At 40.4% G+C, this 16,246-nt stretch overlaps 2 long non-coding RNA genes across 2 annotated transcripts in view; one reads left to right on the top strand and one right to left on the bottom strand.

Moving 5' to 3' along the window:
- Positions 1 to 4,218: 4,218 nt before the first annotated feature.
- The window catches only part of LOC138743875 (uncharacterized), a 23,642-nt gene continuing 11,614 nt past the window's right edge, over positions 4,219 to 16,246 (top strand). The window contains exons 1-2 of the long non-coding RNA XR_011345087.1: positions 4,219 to 4,273; positions 14,638 to 14,727. This is a non-coding gene — a long non-coding RNA (uncharacterized lncRNA). The remainder of the gene's footprint in view (positions 4,274 to 14,637; positions 14,728 to 16,246) is intronic.
- Positions 16,233 to 16,246, bottom strand: part of LOC138743874 (uncharacterized) — a 205,200-nt gene continuing 205,186 nt past the window's right edge. The window contains exon 4 of the long non-coding RNA XR_011345086.1: positions 16,233 to 16,246. This exon is cut by the window's right edge and continues 181 nt beyond it. This is a non-coding gene — a long non-coding RNA (uncharacterized lncRNA).

Here is a 16,246-nt window from a genome sequence, read left to right on the forward strand (position 1 = left end):
GATGTTGAGTATTTTAAGAACAATAGGGTTTCTTCTCAAGTGGACTCTAAAGAACTTGGTGCTCTCTGCTCTCCTCACTACAACATTATTGGAAGATGGATGTAAATACTTGAAATTTCCACAAGGTCTTGCGCAAAGTGTTAATTAGAAAATGGCTGAAAATAACTACCCCATGCTCTCCTGACCAAGCAGTTGGAGTACTTCTGAACTCTGTAACAAGATCACAAGATATAGGAGCAGAAGTAGGCCCATTGGGTCATCAGATCTGCTCCACCATATTATTCATGAGCTGATCCATCCTCCCACGCAGCCCCACTCCATGGCCTTCTCCCTATAACCCTTGATACACTGATTAATCAAATACCTGTTAATCTCTGCCTTAAATACACCCAATGACTTCCACAGCTGCCTATGGCAACATGTTCCACAGACCTCATGACCCTCTGACTAAAGAAATTTCTCCCCACCTCTGTTTTAAATAGACACCCTTTTATCTTGAACTTGTGCCCTTTTGTCCTAGAGTCCCCCAAACATCCAATTTATTTTCTTATGATTTTCTCTGAAATTCATTAATATTCAAAAGTTATTAATAATCAATTAAACATTTAAAATATTGAAATTTTTAATCAGTTTAAAAAATGGATCACTTTTAAACAATTCAAAATATTGGAGGAAGCATAATTAATTAAAAATATATTCCATTTCAAATCTTTCTGTCAGCTTGCTATATGTATTAACCAAAATATGTAGAATAATTGTAATGAATGTTTTCATCAGGCTATCTATCCTTCTGGAAACAATGTTGGCAGGTGTCGACCCGAACGTTTAGATAGGTCAAAGCAGCAGTCCAATGGGCATTTACTGCATTGATTAGCCCATCACAAAGTGCACTGTCACCCAAAATTTACATACTGTCATCATCTCATCACTGAGTAGATTTTTTTAGTGAAAGAAGGTTTCCCTGGTGAAATGTAAGATGGGTGATCGATAAATTATTAAATTTTCCTTTGTATTTACAATGTGACCTCAATTCCTTCAGAATTTTTTGGTTGCGAGCTCAATGATTGAGGGACAGAGTAGTTATGAAGTGTTATCAATCATCTTCAGCAAGTCAATGAATGTGGACCCAAAATAAAATCATGTTGCATATAAATACAAAAAAAGACCAAAAAAAAAACCTGACCTGGGAACTGCAGATTCATCCCCTGACGTCATGATCTGATACAATATGAAACTAATTAGAAGAACAATTTAAGGACTGCATTCAAGTAAGGAATTTGAGGAGGGGAGGAGTGGTGGAGAAGGGAAAGGAGGGGAGGGGTGGTGGATAAGGAAGGGGAGGGGCGTGGAGAAGAAGGGAGGGGAGGGGTGGGGAGGGTCTGATTAACCTTGCATAGCCTTATACTATAGTATTTAAAGTACGTGCAAAGGTTACTGGACAAAATAGTTTCAGGTCAATTTAAATGTTCCATGTGAATGTTCTCCTGTCATATAAATTCAACTGTCTTTCATTGTATTCCTTTTGTTTTCATTTGTTTATCTTGTTTCCCATTAAAGATTGATATGCTCATTTCTTTACCTCTCCATGAGGTAGCAATTTCTATTTATCCTGCTCATTCTTGAAGATTGAAACATTATCTCTAAATCTGTGCTATTCTGCAGTTCCCTAATTTTCAGGATTTCGATCAGGTCAGGCCTCAGTCTCCACCATTCTGCGGAAAAATAATCTTGCATGTTCAATCTTCCCTAAAAAGATACGTCTCATTTCTAGTTTGGTAACATCCTCACTGGTTCTGTATATTAAGCATTCAGAGGAGGTGGCGGGGTTATTTGTGAGGCAGAAAACTTAAAACTTAATCCAAGAAAGTCAAAAATGTGCAGATATTGGAAATTGAAATAAAGACAGAAAATGCTGGGAATATTCTGTCTACCCGACTGCAGCTGTGGAAAGAGAAGCAAGGTCCCAGGTCAAAAGGGTAGAACTATTTCTCTTTCCACGGCTTTGCATGATGAGCTGCGTTTTTCCGATTTGTATTACAAATCACAAGATAAAGGAGCATAAGTAAGCCATTTGGCCCATCGAGTTGCTTCACAAATCCACCCTGAGCTAGGTCCAAGTTCCGGCCTTTTCCCCATATTCCTTGATGCTTTGACTAATTAGATACCTATAAATCTCCCCCTTAAACTCCCCCAATGATCAAGCCTCCTCAACTGTATGTGGCAATGAATTCAACAAATCCATGATCCTCTGGTTAAAGAAATTTCTCATCTCTGTTTTAAATGGGTACCTTCTAATTCTAAGACTGCGTCCTCTTGTCCTAGATTCACCCACCAAGGGAAACATCTTATTCAAATCTACTCTGTCCAATCCTTTCAGCATTTAAAAGGTTTCTATGAGATCCCCTCTTATTCTTCTATACTCCAATGAATACAGTCCAAGAGACGCTAAGTGTTCCTCATTATGTTAGCCCTTCTATTCCAGGAACCATCCTGGTAAATTTTCTCTGAACTTTCTCCCACATCATTACATTCCTTCTAAGATAAGGGTCCCAAAACTGCACAGTTACTCCAAATGAGGTCTCACCACTGCCCCTATAGAGCCTCATTAACACCTCATTACTCTTGTACACAATTCACCTTGGAATGAATGCCAACATAGCATTCGCTTTCCTTACAGCCAATCCAACCTGGTGGTTAACCTTTAGGTTATCCTTCTCCAAGGACCCCCAAGTCCCTTTGCACTTCCGAATTTTGTATTTTCTCCCCATCCAAATAATAATCTGCCGGTTTATTTCTTCTTCCAAAATGTACAACCATACATTTCTCGACATTGTATCTCACCTGCCATTTCTTTGCCCGCTCTCCTAAACTGTCCAAGTCTCTCTGCAACCTTCGGTTTATTGAGCACCTCCTACTCCTCCACCCATCTTGGTGTCATCTGCAAACTTCACCACTAAACCATGCACTCCATAATCTAACTAATCAATACACATTGTAAAAAGAAATGGCCCCAACACAGACATTTGCAGAACACCACTAGTAAACGGCAACCAACCAGAACAGGATCCCTTTATTCCCACCCTTTGCCTTCTGCCCATCAGCCAATGCTCCACCCAATCTAATATCTTTCCTGTAATTCCATGGGCTCTCATCTTTTGAAAATCCAAATACATAACATCCACACTTCTCCCTCGTCCATCCTACTTGAGATTTTCTCAAAACATTCCATTAGGTTGGTCAGGCAGGATCTTCCCTTCATGAGACCATGTTGGCTTGGACCTATCATGTCGTACACCTCGAGGTATTTCATAACTTCGTCCTTGAGGATCGACTCTAATATCTTTCTAACTACCAATGTCAGACTAATAGGCCTATAATTTCCTTCATTATCAAAGATACTACAATTCATCTTCCAAATACTGCCTCTGGGACCTTCACATCCTTCCAATTGTTCAGACTGAAATTGAACACAGCACTCTAGTTGATATTGAATGGGGGGGGGTTCAACAATGAATGTTGGTCCAACATGACATCCTTGAAGTACAGGATACTGCATGCTTTTAACTAATTTCTCAATGTTTGAAAATGTGTGTGCCCATTTCTCTGTCCCTGCACCCTCTTTTTAGTCTCGTGTCCTTCACACGATAATTGAATTTTATTCTTCCTAATAAAATGTACCACTTTCCACTTTTCTGTGTTTAATTTCACTTGCCACACATCTGACCATCCAACAGCCTGTCTACATCACTGTCTTCATAGAACATTCCAGCACAGAAGCCAACCCTCTGACCCTCCTAGTCTGTGCTGAACTATTTTTCTGACTCGTCCCACTGATCTGCACCCAGTCCATAATCTTCCATATCCTTCCTCTCCATGTATCTGTCCAAATTCTTCTTAAACATTAAAATTGAGCCTACATTCACCATGTCAGCAGGTCGCTCGTTCCACACCCCCCCCCCCCCCCACTAATGTTTCCTCTAAACTTTTCCTCTTTCACTCTTAACCTATGTCCTCTGGTTTGTATCTCCCCTACTCTCACTGGAAAAATCAACATTTATGCCCTTCATAATTTTAAAAACCTCTATCAAATCTCCCCTCATTTCTTCTATGCTCCAACCTCATATTTTGTCATTTTTTACCCTCTTTATTTGTATTCTTTTTTTTCAAACTGCTCTTCATGTCCCATTGACCATGTGACCTTTCCAATTTATCCTCCAGGCAACGCTGGCCTCACTGCCTCCAACTGTTCTTCATTGTGAAGTCACACGCCAAGGTAAATTGCAAGTACTACTCATCTTATGATCTTGGTGTTAATGTGACCTCATCAAGGAGCAGCTTCATGTTGGATGTGGCTCCTTCAGTGATGCATTCCTGTCATCAAGATCCTGTATTCTCCTTCGTTTTGAAGCTTGTGTGGGGCAGTGGTGCAGTGAGCTGTAAAATCTGTAGAGGGAGAACTTGAGTTCTTTTCACTTTGTTGTCAAGTACTGATTTTTTTTAATGTTCTTTGTGCATTAAGGCAAATTACACATAAATCTTACATCACATTTACAGATGACTAATTAAAGATATGTTCTAATTTTGATTAAATATTTTCATAACTCAATAATTTTAATTTTCCATTGATCTTGCCAATTAAATCTGAAAACCTTGTAATACTGACCAATCCCCCAAAGAACAGAAAAATGCACAATAGTGTTTAATTCAAGTAATTAGATGGCCAAATGTGGAGCATTGTGTGCGAATTATTTCCATAATGATACAACATATCGATTGACTTTGTTTCAACCCATTCTTAGGATCATAATACCTGTATATATTGAGTTAAAACAATTGCCTGGAAATTCATTTCTGTTAACTTTGCCTCAATATGCTATATGGATGCATCGGAACAGGAAAAGAGTGCTGAACATGTTGTGTTCATGACTGGGTAAAATTCTCAAAACCACCATTGCAGATACTGTGAATATTTGCCATTTTGTGTTTTTATTTCAGAATTCCTGAATTTTAAATCTCCATTGACGTATCATATAACATCAGCTTGGAGAAATATTTGCAAAGCTTTTTGAAAATCAGATTTATTACAACCTCTGATAATATTGCATTCACATAGCTTTGCAGCTATTTCTGAAATAGCAGGAAAAAAAATGAAGGGCTCAAAAGCAAATATTAATGAGCTCTTTTTCCACTTGTAACTGAGATTGCATCAACAGATTAAAATGCAATAAATCATCAATGATGTACTTATGTAGTCATGGTGTGCAAAGCAGTTTCCAGTGTGTTATCTGATACACTTCACTTGCTGACATAGTGCTTAAGAGTGGTGAAGTTTATGAACATCATCTTCATGCTCTTTCTTCAAGGTGTCTCAAGTTCCCATGGTCTTTCTTGTTTTGTTTATGTCTCCTTTCATTCACTCAAGTATCTGCTTACGCTTTTCCTGCCTGCCTCCTTTAATTTATTCCTTTTCCTTTGGGACAGAAATAGTTAGAGGTGTTAGTCTATTTTTCATATTTTCATTAATAACCAACTCAGAAATTGCAAGTTCCTTTTTAAAATTTGGTTAGTGTAATTATTAGACTATTAGGAATAACATATTAATGTATTGTGCTAATTAAGTCTAATTTGTATCTGTAAATTAGGTTAATTAGAAAAAAGAATTTCTCCATAACTCAAAAAATGTAAGTTCTATTTTTACAAAACCTAGAGAATATAATTGTTACATTATGAGGGATAGCACATTAATGAATTACATTAATTAGCTATAATATGTAAAATAGGTTAATTACAAAACTTCTATCCTTTAGGAGCATGCCAGCACACTCCATCAGGTTGGCACTACCATCCATAAGGCCTGCTGGCATATTAGACAGTCAGCACCATCCATCAGTTTGTTTTCTTCATGAGATTAGCACCACCCACAATGAGGAAAGTCATTTTCACCCTTCCCCTTGGATACTGGCACCATCTCAAGGTCTGACAAAGTCTAAAGAGGGCAGCATTGCTAATAGTCCATTTACTATTCATGACTAAAAGCAATCTTAGAACATTTATGCATTGTATTCAAGATTCAATTTATTATCAAAACAGTGTCATATTACATGAAATTTTTTTGTTGCCTGCTGGAAGGCAAATAAATTCACCACTGGCAGGAATTGCCATAGCACCTCTTACAGTCAGACAGAGAGAAGCAAAAGAGAGATCCCCACCCCCACCCCCAGAGTCACCAAGTGTCCGTAGATTAGCCTCCAGCATATCCGCAGCCCCCGCAGCCACACAGAGTCCAGTACAAAGCATTGGCGATCCGAGCTCCAGATCTGAACCTCCGACACGGTCAGGAACCCTTCGGCGCCCTCAGCACCTCCTCGCATCGCAGGTCCGACATCTGGGGTACACCTCCAGCCAGTTCGAGCCAGTGTCCAGCAGTCCGCAGCCCGGCGCGAGTCTCCCGACACCAGTCTCCAGCCGCTCGCAGCTTCCGCGGGTTCCTCGCCTCGAGTCGCCAGCAGCCCTGCCACGTGCACTGGTCCCTTAGCCACAGAGCCCCCCTCACTGGTCCGGGGGATTAGAAATCATGTCACCTTCCAGAAGGGAGTCACGGGCCATTTATCAGACAGAGGTAGAAACACAGCCATCTCTTTCATAACCCTATGCTCCACTATAATGAGGTGTATACCACTCTGCTTGTGCCATTGCCAGTGTTCACAAGCATACCAAATCACAGTGAACCTGATTGCTACCTCCATGTTTGAAGATCTCATCAGTGTCTGTAAAGATTCATCTGCTAGGTTTGATGATATTGCTTTCATCTATGAGATTACTGCCACTTGTCATCAGGACACACCCTCCTTTTTAGTGGGCATCGCACAAATAATTGTGGGCACTTGCTCCATATTAGGACTGCCTGCCTATGAAAGATGTAACGTAATAGTAAAAATATTATAGATCAATGTACAGCCACAATGTGAGGGTTCAATAGCACCGACATTTAGTCTGCCACCGCTCTGTATGTGTGTTTCACAAGGGAGCTACCACAACCACTGCTAATTCATTATCCCACCTCCAGCATCCTTGAGCATTTGAACATAGCCGGGACAGTGACATGTTGCCCGATCCACAGGATTCTCCGTTGGAGATTCACAAGTCACAATATTGATGAAATTAAAAGGCATTGCTGGGCTCACTGATGTCAACTCCCGCCTCTGCTCGCCGTGTCGTTGCACACTTTGAGCTTGTCGTCAACCTCCCAAATGTTGCTGGAACTGGTGCCAAAAATAGTCACAGCTCATCTCCACACAATATGGCACTTTATCTGAATTCAGTTCACATCAACAAAAAGATAAAGTACACACGGGGTGAAACATAAACAGAGCAACAAAGAACACCTAATTTCCCCTCAGGACAAAGTGCACCCTTCTATGTAGAATGATGCCATCATAAAAAGACTATTCTGACTATGAGATGCAGCAGTTAGTTTATATGAGACATATCATTTGAAGAGGAATCCCTTTTGTTTTCATTCTCACTTTCCAACAACCATCTCGTTCATTTAAATTGGAAGAAGTGCTGCATTTATTTTGCCTATCATTAAAACTGCATGCAAGCGGTTTAATGAGTACTGTCTATGTTAAAAATCATCTTTAGTATTTGCTCTGTGTCTGCCCTGAAAGTATATGCTGCTCCCCTTTGTATTGAAGTGCTCTGCTGTCTGCAATTACAGTAATTAGGTTGTTCTGCTGTCCCCAGTTACCTAAATGCACTCTATTCCTGATATTTTAATTCTGACCTGTTCAAATCAGTGTCATTGACGGCATTCAGGTCAATGCTCCTGGTGGCATCTGTAGTTCCTTCCCATCCCATGGGGAGTACTCACCCTCATCTCCAAGATTCTTCAGTGCTCGCTCACATCATATGGGACTGCTGCCACCTTTCGTACTAGCTCAGCCACAACATGACCATGCTCCACTGCAAGGATATCCTGAGCTCAACATCCATTGAGAGTCAAACGTGGATACTTCCTAGGCTTGTACTCCAGGGGTGCTGAAACCTCTGCCTGTGAGAAGTTTGATTACCTGAGGTATCCTCAGCTTCTAAAATTCAGGAAAATGCAACTGCCTTTAAAATAAAATCTTGTGGTGTAACCCTGTGAAGTACTAAATCAAAAACACCACTATTAGTGCATAGAATTCAAATAGGCATAAATTTTAGTATTTCCGATGAAAGGTTATTTACTCATTTTCTCTCTCCCCACTTGCTGATTGATCTGTGGAATATTTTGTGAGATTGCTTCAGATGTGGTGTCGCAGCATTGTATTAATTTGATGGTTTTTAAACTTGGAAGAAAATTATATACAGATTTATAGAGTGGAATCTAGGTCCCAAGGGTACCTGCAATACAATTGTTTAGATTATATTCAGGCATCATCGGTGCTGCCTTAATGGCTGTTAAGTTCCTTGCACTCAATAATGAGGTCTAATCATTGTTTAAGATTTCCTCTCTAAAATTGATCTTAAAATGAGCAAAACATGCAACAGGTATACTTTCAGTGGCCTAGCAAATATCCCTTGAAGAACATTCCTCCAGAGACCACTCACCGAAAATATCGTTCCCTTTTCATTTGTTGTGAAGGGAGAAGGGATAGGAGTGCCTTCTTCTGATTCCACGATCCCACTGTTTGATATTGCTGGTTGCACTCACCTCTGCCCTTCAGCCCAATCCTTCCTGACTGATACTGCTGACACACTGGGATGCTCAAACTATGTTCTTTCTACAGGCTAATATAATTTTAACAAAGTTTGACACGATCTGCTAAAGCAGAACATTCAGGAAACCAAGGTTCAGATATTCCACTGTGAGCAATGCCTAAACTAAACTGATTTAAAAGAAAATAAAGCATTACGAGAGGAGGGTCTTTTAACAGTTATTCTACGACCCATGGGTTCCTTAACACTGTATATGATATAATAGTCCTTCCTCAGCTATTACCTGTCATTGTGTAAAATGCAGATCATTGAGGGGCTGAGGTCACAAAATGAGGAGTGCATTATTGAGGAAAAGATAAGGGGCTTGGTCAAATAGTGGGGCTGGGGATTTGATTGGAATGAGGAACAAATTGATTAGCTTGTGGAAAAAGGTAGGCAGAATTGGTGGGAAGGCAAATTGGACTAGTTGGCATGGAATAGGGGGAAGATCAGAGAGGTGGGGTGAGGAGGACTACTAGGGGGCACGGTGGTTAGCAGGTAGGGGAACAATTACTAAGAAATGGAATATTATAATTGGTAAATTCCTGAGTAATGGACAAGCAAAGGTGTCACCTTAAGTAGTGCCAAAGCAAGTTTTAACCCTTCATCTTCTCCAGTGTTCTTGCTGATCTTAGGCTTGTCATTAAAAAAAATCATTTTATTCCATTTGCTTTACCATATGGGGGTCAGCAGTCATGTGAGCTCTAGATTCATGCAAGAGATGGCATCCACTGCAGTCTCCAGCACAAGTGTTGCCCTTCCAAGAAAGAACATTTCCCAGCCGCTGGCTGAGATACATCAAGTGGTGCTAGTTGTTTGAGTAGAACCTCACTATGATTTGGGTGACTCTTGAGCTTCACAATTTTAGTTCACGTTGAGTGCCTGCAAAATCATTCCAGCTTCAGCAAGATATTTCCCCATTCACGCTCTTACCAGTGGCTTGTGGCGATCCGTCAGCACTTTACATCGTTCACGCGAATCACAATAAGGCAAATATATTTAACGATATAACTATGTACAACTAAGTGTTTTTTGGTGTTCTTTTAATCTATAATTCAAAATATCAAATGTGCAAAGCCTTGCATTTACATGGATCAGTTGTATATTTTTAAATGATGGGCTATTGCAGCTTGCAGGAATCCAGTTAATTCATAATCATCATTTAGCTGATGAGAAGGGATGAGCAAATGTAAATCAGGAGGTATTGGCAGGGTGAAGCATGGTGAATAATGATCTTAGATCCAGAGATTTTTGCTTTGGACAATGTACTCAGCACAAGGGCTTTCTTGGCTTTTATATAATTGCTGCTTGCAATGTAATTCTGTAAGTATATTCGATGAATATATTAATTATTTTCTTTCCCCTTTCATTTCTTTCTATGTTTAACCTGTTTTCTTCGAGTACACCGGCCATGCACCATTACTCAATGTGTTAGGCAATCCAGTCCAATGGGAGCTCCATGACAGTAACATTGACAAGATGATACAAATTATTTTTGTTAATTACTGTATTATGATTGGTTCTTTCTCTTGAAGAAAAAAAAAGTTATTGAATTGCAATGTTGCTTCTCTAAGAAATAGACTTTGGCAATCAGTCTCATAATAATGAGTCAACCAGAGGGTCTCACTTGGGAAATATGCAGTCCCTGCTGCACAGAGTCAGAACCACGCCCAGACAACGATTGAAGCCTTTGTTTTGAGGCAATCGCAGTAAACACTTTGTTTAAAAAAGATCTGTAGTTCCAATGGTAAATGAAGCATTAACTTGTTTGTTAATAACAATCACCGTCCTCGTCTCAAGCTACAGCTGATTGTCAATTATCCAAGGAATTGTTCGAAGGTTATACATAAAGGAGAGCCTCTGTTTTGTTCACTAAGCAATCTAAGCATACATACATGAAATAAATTTTATTTTTTTAATAATGAAGGTGTTAAATAGAAATGCCTTATTAATTTTCTTAACTGCAGCAAGGTATCAGAATGAAATGTGTGCCATTTTAATTGTGGAAAGTTTGTCTCATCAGTGGAAGTGCAGCCGCTTTGAAACTCGTGCCTTAAGATGGTGTGAGGAAAGGGTGCAGAAAATCCAACATCGAGCCAACCATGGATTTGTCAGAGTTGTCCAATCAATCCATGACTCAACACACTCTGCTGAAAGCCAAAAGCAGGGGAAAACATTTCAATGACTCCGAGACAAACAGTTCTTGCTGGAAGGAGAACTTTGAATATTGTTTAATCATGCTGATGACCATGGCAAAATGAATTCTAACATGTATCGAGCAAATCAGGGTCCCTTCTGTCATTTAAGAGAAGGTTGGATGTGTACGTGGAGGTGAGGGGGTTGGAGGGTTATTGGCAGAGAGTGGAAGGTTTGAGCTAGTGGAGTTGTTCTAGTGAACCGGTGCGGACTCGAAAGGCCGACATGACCTGTTTCCACTCTGTAAATGGTTATATGCTCCTGTATTTGATATATCCTTAGCTTTAACCCACAGTAATATGTCCGTTACAATCTCAACTCTATCCCAGACTGGCAAGAGGCTAGAAAGATCATCCAGTAGTTGATAAACAACAGTACCTCTGAGTAGATAAAAATTCAACTAAGGTGATAAAATTCTGCAGAAAGGTATTTCTGTTATAAGTTCATGACCTCCTCTCCCACATCTGGGATGAGGAAGACTTGGACTTCCGAGACATGGTAATCATATTCAAAAAGTGGAAGTATCATTTGTGGTAATTACACATTTTACCACAAGGAAAGTCAACATAATGATCATCCTCAGCCACTTCCTCCCAAAGGCCAGATAGCTTTATTCAGAGCTTCAATACAGATTCTGCTTATCGAAAAGAATGAAGTTGGAACCAGGTATCAGGACCCCGAGTTGTGAACGTGCTGATGGCAACCAAGGCTCTGAGAGGGTCTTGGATGCTCACAAGCTTCTTAATCGTACAATGGATTTGTAACCAGGAACTTGGATGCCTGAAACTTGGGTTCACAGTTGGATTCGATGAGAAGCCATGCATCTATAGAAGTTACTGGAGTGTAGGGAGATCCATGGACACTCGATGCTTCTGAAGGAACTTTCTTTTTTTCTCTTTCTCTTCTTGGAGGGGCCACTAGACGAGTGGCACCTCTTTGTGCACCTTTACAGGCAAACACAAGCAAATAAATGTGTGTATTTGTGTCCATGACAAGAAAGGAACCTTGAACTTTGAACATGGTCTTCACCCTGTGACAATTGCAGATAAAGTGTAGGGAGCAGGCACCAAGCCCTTTAAGTGTGTCCTTTCTCAGCTTCTCAATAGGCCTTCAATGCATCCCTCAAATGGGATTCCAGAGAAATCGCTACAATTCTACACCTGCTGCAGGATGACCTGCAACCACACCAAGTAGATCTCTACAGATACAATTCCAAACTGAAATGTGGTCAAGGAAAGTTACATTTTACTGCTGATCCTCTTATCTTTCTCACTGCAATATTGCACTTTGTTTTAAACAATTTTTCTGCTGGATGAAGAGAACATGGTGGCCTTTATTAAGAACCTTCACTGTTTTCAATCCAAAACCAATGTCTTTTACCAATATGGAATATGAAGGTGACATTGTAAAGTTGTGCACTGATATCATGCTCCAAGCCTTAAATGACTCATTCACCAATAGATACGAGAAGATGGACTTAGGGTGGTCATTCCAAAGGAAGACATGGTCAAAGGTTACTCTATACATATATGTGACCTATGACCATGTCCCCCTTTGGAAAAGGGTCCCTGCCATCCTGACAATGAAGATTCACAAGATCTTGGGATCATGGATCATTTTCCATATCTTAAGAACCAACTTTCAACCAAGCAGATGTTGATCACGAAGTTGACCAACTCCTGTGGAATGCCGTCATAACGTTTGGACCCCAAGGTTTCAAACCCAATGCCAAGTTCGTTGTCAACTGGGCCACAGTTTATCCTGTTTACTCTAGAGATGTGGGCACCCTACAGAGGATACTTCAAAGCCTTGGAGAGACACCATAATAATGCCTTAGCAAAATCCTTCAGGGCAAATGGCAAAATTAGCAAACCGATACTGGCATCGTCTCCCAGGCCAACACACCTCACATCGATTGGGGGCAGAAGGGTTGTGCAGTTAAGAGAGTTGCTGCCTCATGACTTCTGGTGCTGCCTTTGTGGAGCTTTCCTGTCATTGGGAGGGTTTCTTCCACTTGCTCTGGTTTTCTCACACAGCCTGATGATGTGCAGATTGGTAGGTTAAAAACCCCCGTAAATTTCCCCAAGAATACAGATGAATGGTGGAATGATGGGCACCTGGGGACAATAAAATGATATGCGTGAAGGATTATTGGAAAATAAGAAGACAATGCTGGAGAAATTCAGCAGGTTAAATAGCATGCTTTATATTCTTTTCTTTGGCTTGGCTTCGCGGACGAAGATTTATGGAGGGGTAAATGTTCACGTCAGCTGCAGGCTCGTCTGTGGCTGACAAGTCCATATAAATACATGACCAAAGTTTTGGGCTTGATCATTTCTTCAAGAATAAATTGAAATGAGTGTTTGATGTCCAGTGCAGACTCAATGGGCTGAAGGTCCTTTTTCTATGTTGTATGCCTCTGTGACTAATGAAGACTTTATTTTGTTATCACTTGTCTGCCCAATTGCAAAGACCTGGAACAAACTTGCCAATCCAAACTCTCTCAGAGCAAGAGAATTCAAGAGAGGGCAGGGAAAATACTCCAAAAATGTTCTCAAATTTCTTTTGAAATTATGAAGCACACTGACCACTTCCTTTGCCTGCCACCTTTCAGAGTAGAAACTTTGAGGCAGGTGGATAGACAGGCAGGGAATGTAGTAATGTTAGACCGTGATCAAGGAGAAGGGATTAGTCAAAAATGGCACCACGGTCATTGAGGACTTCTTGTTCCTGTGCAGTGCTGTTCGTATTCTATGTTGTAGAAATGAAACCATTTATCGAAGTGATATCTCACGATCCTACTTGCTCGCATGGGTGTAGTTAGTTAAGTTTTTAATGTAGACATACAGCACTGTAACAGGCCAATTTGGCCCATGAGTCCGTGCCACCCAATTTACACCCCATTGACCTACATCCCGGTATTTTGTTTAAGGGTGGGAGGAAACCGGAGCCACCAGAGAAAACCCAGGCAGACACAGGGGAGGAGGTACAAGTTCCTTACAGACAGTGTGGGATTCAAACCCAGGTCCCGTCCCTATTGCTGGCGCAGTAAAAGCATTGGGTTAACCACTATGCCAAAATGTGAGAAGGAAAGAAGCAGGTTCCTGTGCCACTCTCATGTCATTTTAATTCCATGAAGTAAAATTATAGTTTGTGTTAATATAGAATATGGACATCACAGAGAAGACAAAGCAATTATTACCTTTATGGCCAGTCTAGGTAAATGGTCCCGACCAACAATTTCTGTTGAGTTCCTCCAACAGTTTTTTTACTCAACATTCCAGCATCTGCAGATTATATGTTTCTTAATTATTATCTCTTATTCCTCTTAATGGGTGAGGAATAAAAACCTGTTTATGTGAACTTCTGCAGTTGATAAAGAAGGACTATGTAGCTCTATTCACAGTGCCTTTACACATACTGTGGAAGTAGCTCGGTTTGAAGGAAAATAGAACACCCAATTTGCTTGCAGAAGGTCCTCACAATATCAGCGGGAAAACGACCAGATAATCCACATTTTTAGAAATGTTAATTGAGGGATAAATATTGGACAAGAAACAGTTCCTCTTTCTCCATGGCAACTTTTATAACTACCTTATTACAAACTAAGTCTCCATTTCATAGCTCATCTGAAAGAAGGCATTTCTTCTCATTTCTCTCAATACCAGAAACACCTAAGATCTATGTTCTCTTCCCTAGATTTAGAACCATAATTTTCTGATTTGGAAGAGTGGCTACTACCAACTGCAGATTGTATGACTCGAGAAACAAAGGATTTCCCACAGTGTGGTAAGTGGTTCCAAGAATGTTCAAGGTTTAGCGATATATTTTCAAGTCACAATGAAGATTGTCAGGGGAAAAACTTGCAAGTGAAAATGTTCAGCTGCCCTTCTCCTTCTCAGTACTAAAGGTTATGGGTTTCAGGAGTTGAAACTAAAGGAGCCTGGCTGAGTTGCTGCAATCATTGTGTAGACTACACGCTGCAACCACAGCGCACGAGTGGCTGAGGGAATGAATGTTTAGAATAGTCGATTGGATATGAATCATGTCTGCTGCTTTGTCCTGCATGGTTGAAAATATCTTGCATATTGTTGAAGCTATAGACATCCAGACAAGTTGGGAAAATTCCATTGCATCCTTGACTGGTGCCTTGGAGATGCTGAAATGGCTCTGGGGATTGAAGAGGTGAATCACTCACCACAGGATACCCAGCTTCTGACACAATATTTATGTGTCTGATCCAGTTCTTGGTCAGTGTGACTCCTCCCCTTCTCCTCCCTCAGGGTGTAGATGATGTGGGATTTTACAATGCTAATGTCATAATATGTCGAGGGTGGATGAAAATCTCTTTTGTCGGAGAAGCACATTGTCTGGGATTTGTGTGGCACAAATGTTACTTGCCTCTTACCAACACATGCCGGATTATTGTCTAGTTCATGCTGTATGCGGGTACAAACTGATTCATGATGTGAAGGGTTGCAAATAGTACTGATCTGCGCCATCATCAGTGAACATCTCCACTTCTGACCTTATGATGGAGAGAAGGTCATTGATAAAGCAGCTGATGATGGTCAGGCCTAGGATGCTGACCTGAGGAACTCCTGCAGCGATGTCCTGGGGCTAGATAATTGACCTAGAACTGCCACGAAAGTGTGCAGCAAAATCTAAATTGAATAAAGAAAAACGATTTCCTCTCCCTGCCATTAGCTGTGCAACTAAATGCAAATGCTGTTGTTAGGAAACCTGATTTAGTTAATGCAGAAATGAGCACATTTTTATCTACTTGTATAATTAAAGGAGCAGATGTCATCCCATATTTATCCAGAAAATGTAAAGAACAGCTTGACTTTGTTCCCATTTAGCTGCCCATGAATCTTCTGCAGTAACAGTATTGCCATTAACAAACTGTGACGGAAATGCCACTCTATTACCTTCATCTCCCACTTACTACCATTCCTGGTGCCAACAGCAGTGGCAAAGACATATTGGATTATCAGACCATATGGCAGCAATACAGCTATAATTTGGTGTCACACCTGTGTCAATATTTTGCAGAGATTGGTCACTTTCTGAAATCGGTGCCATCGTCCATTGGATGCCTGTTGGAAATATACTGTCCATATGTAGAATATAACCACAATTTTAGAAAACACTTCATGAACTATTTTCCTTTCTACCAGTGATTATTTTTTACTGAATGGCTTCTTTAACTTGGGTAATAAAATTGCTGTATTTTATTGAAACATGGCTTATCTTTGAGCAGAGAAGGTATATTTCAATTAAGCAGTCTATGCATATTTACAAATGT

Source organism: Narcine bancroftii, chromosome 10, assembly GCF_036971445.1.
Source record: "Narcine bancroftii isolate sNarBan1 chromosome 10, sNarBan1.hap1, whole genome shotgun sequence".
In the NCBI taxonomy this organism is placed as follows: Eukaryota; Metazoa; Chordata; class Chondrichthyes; order Torpediniformes; family Narcinidae; genus Narcine; species Narcine bancroftii.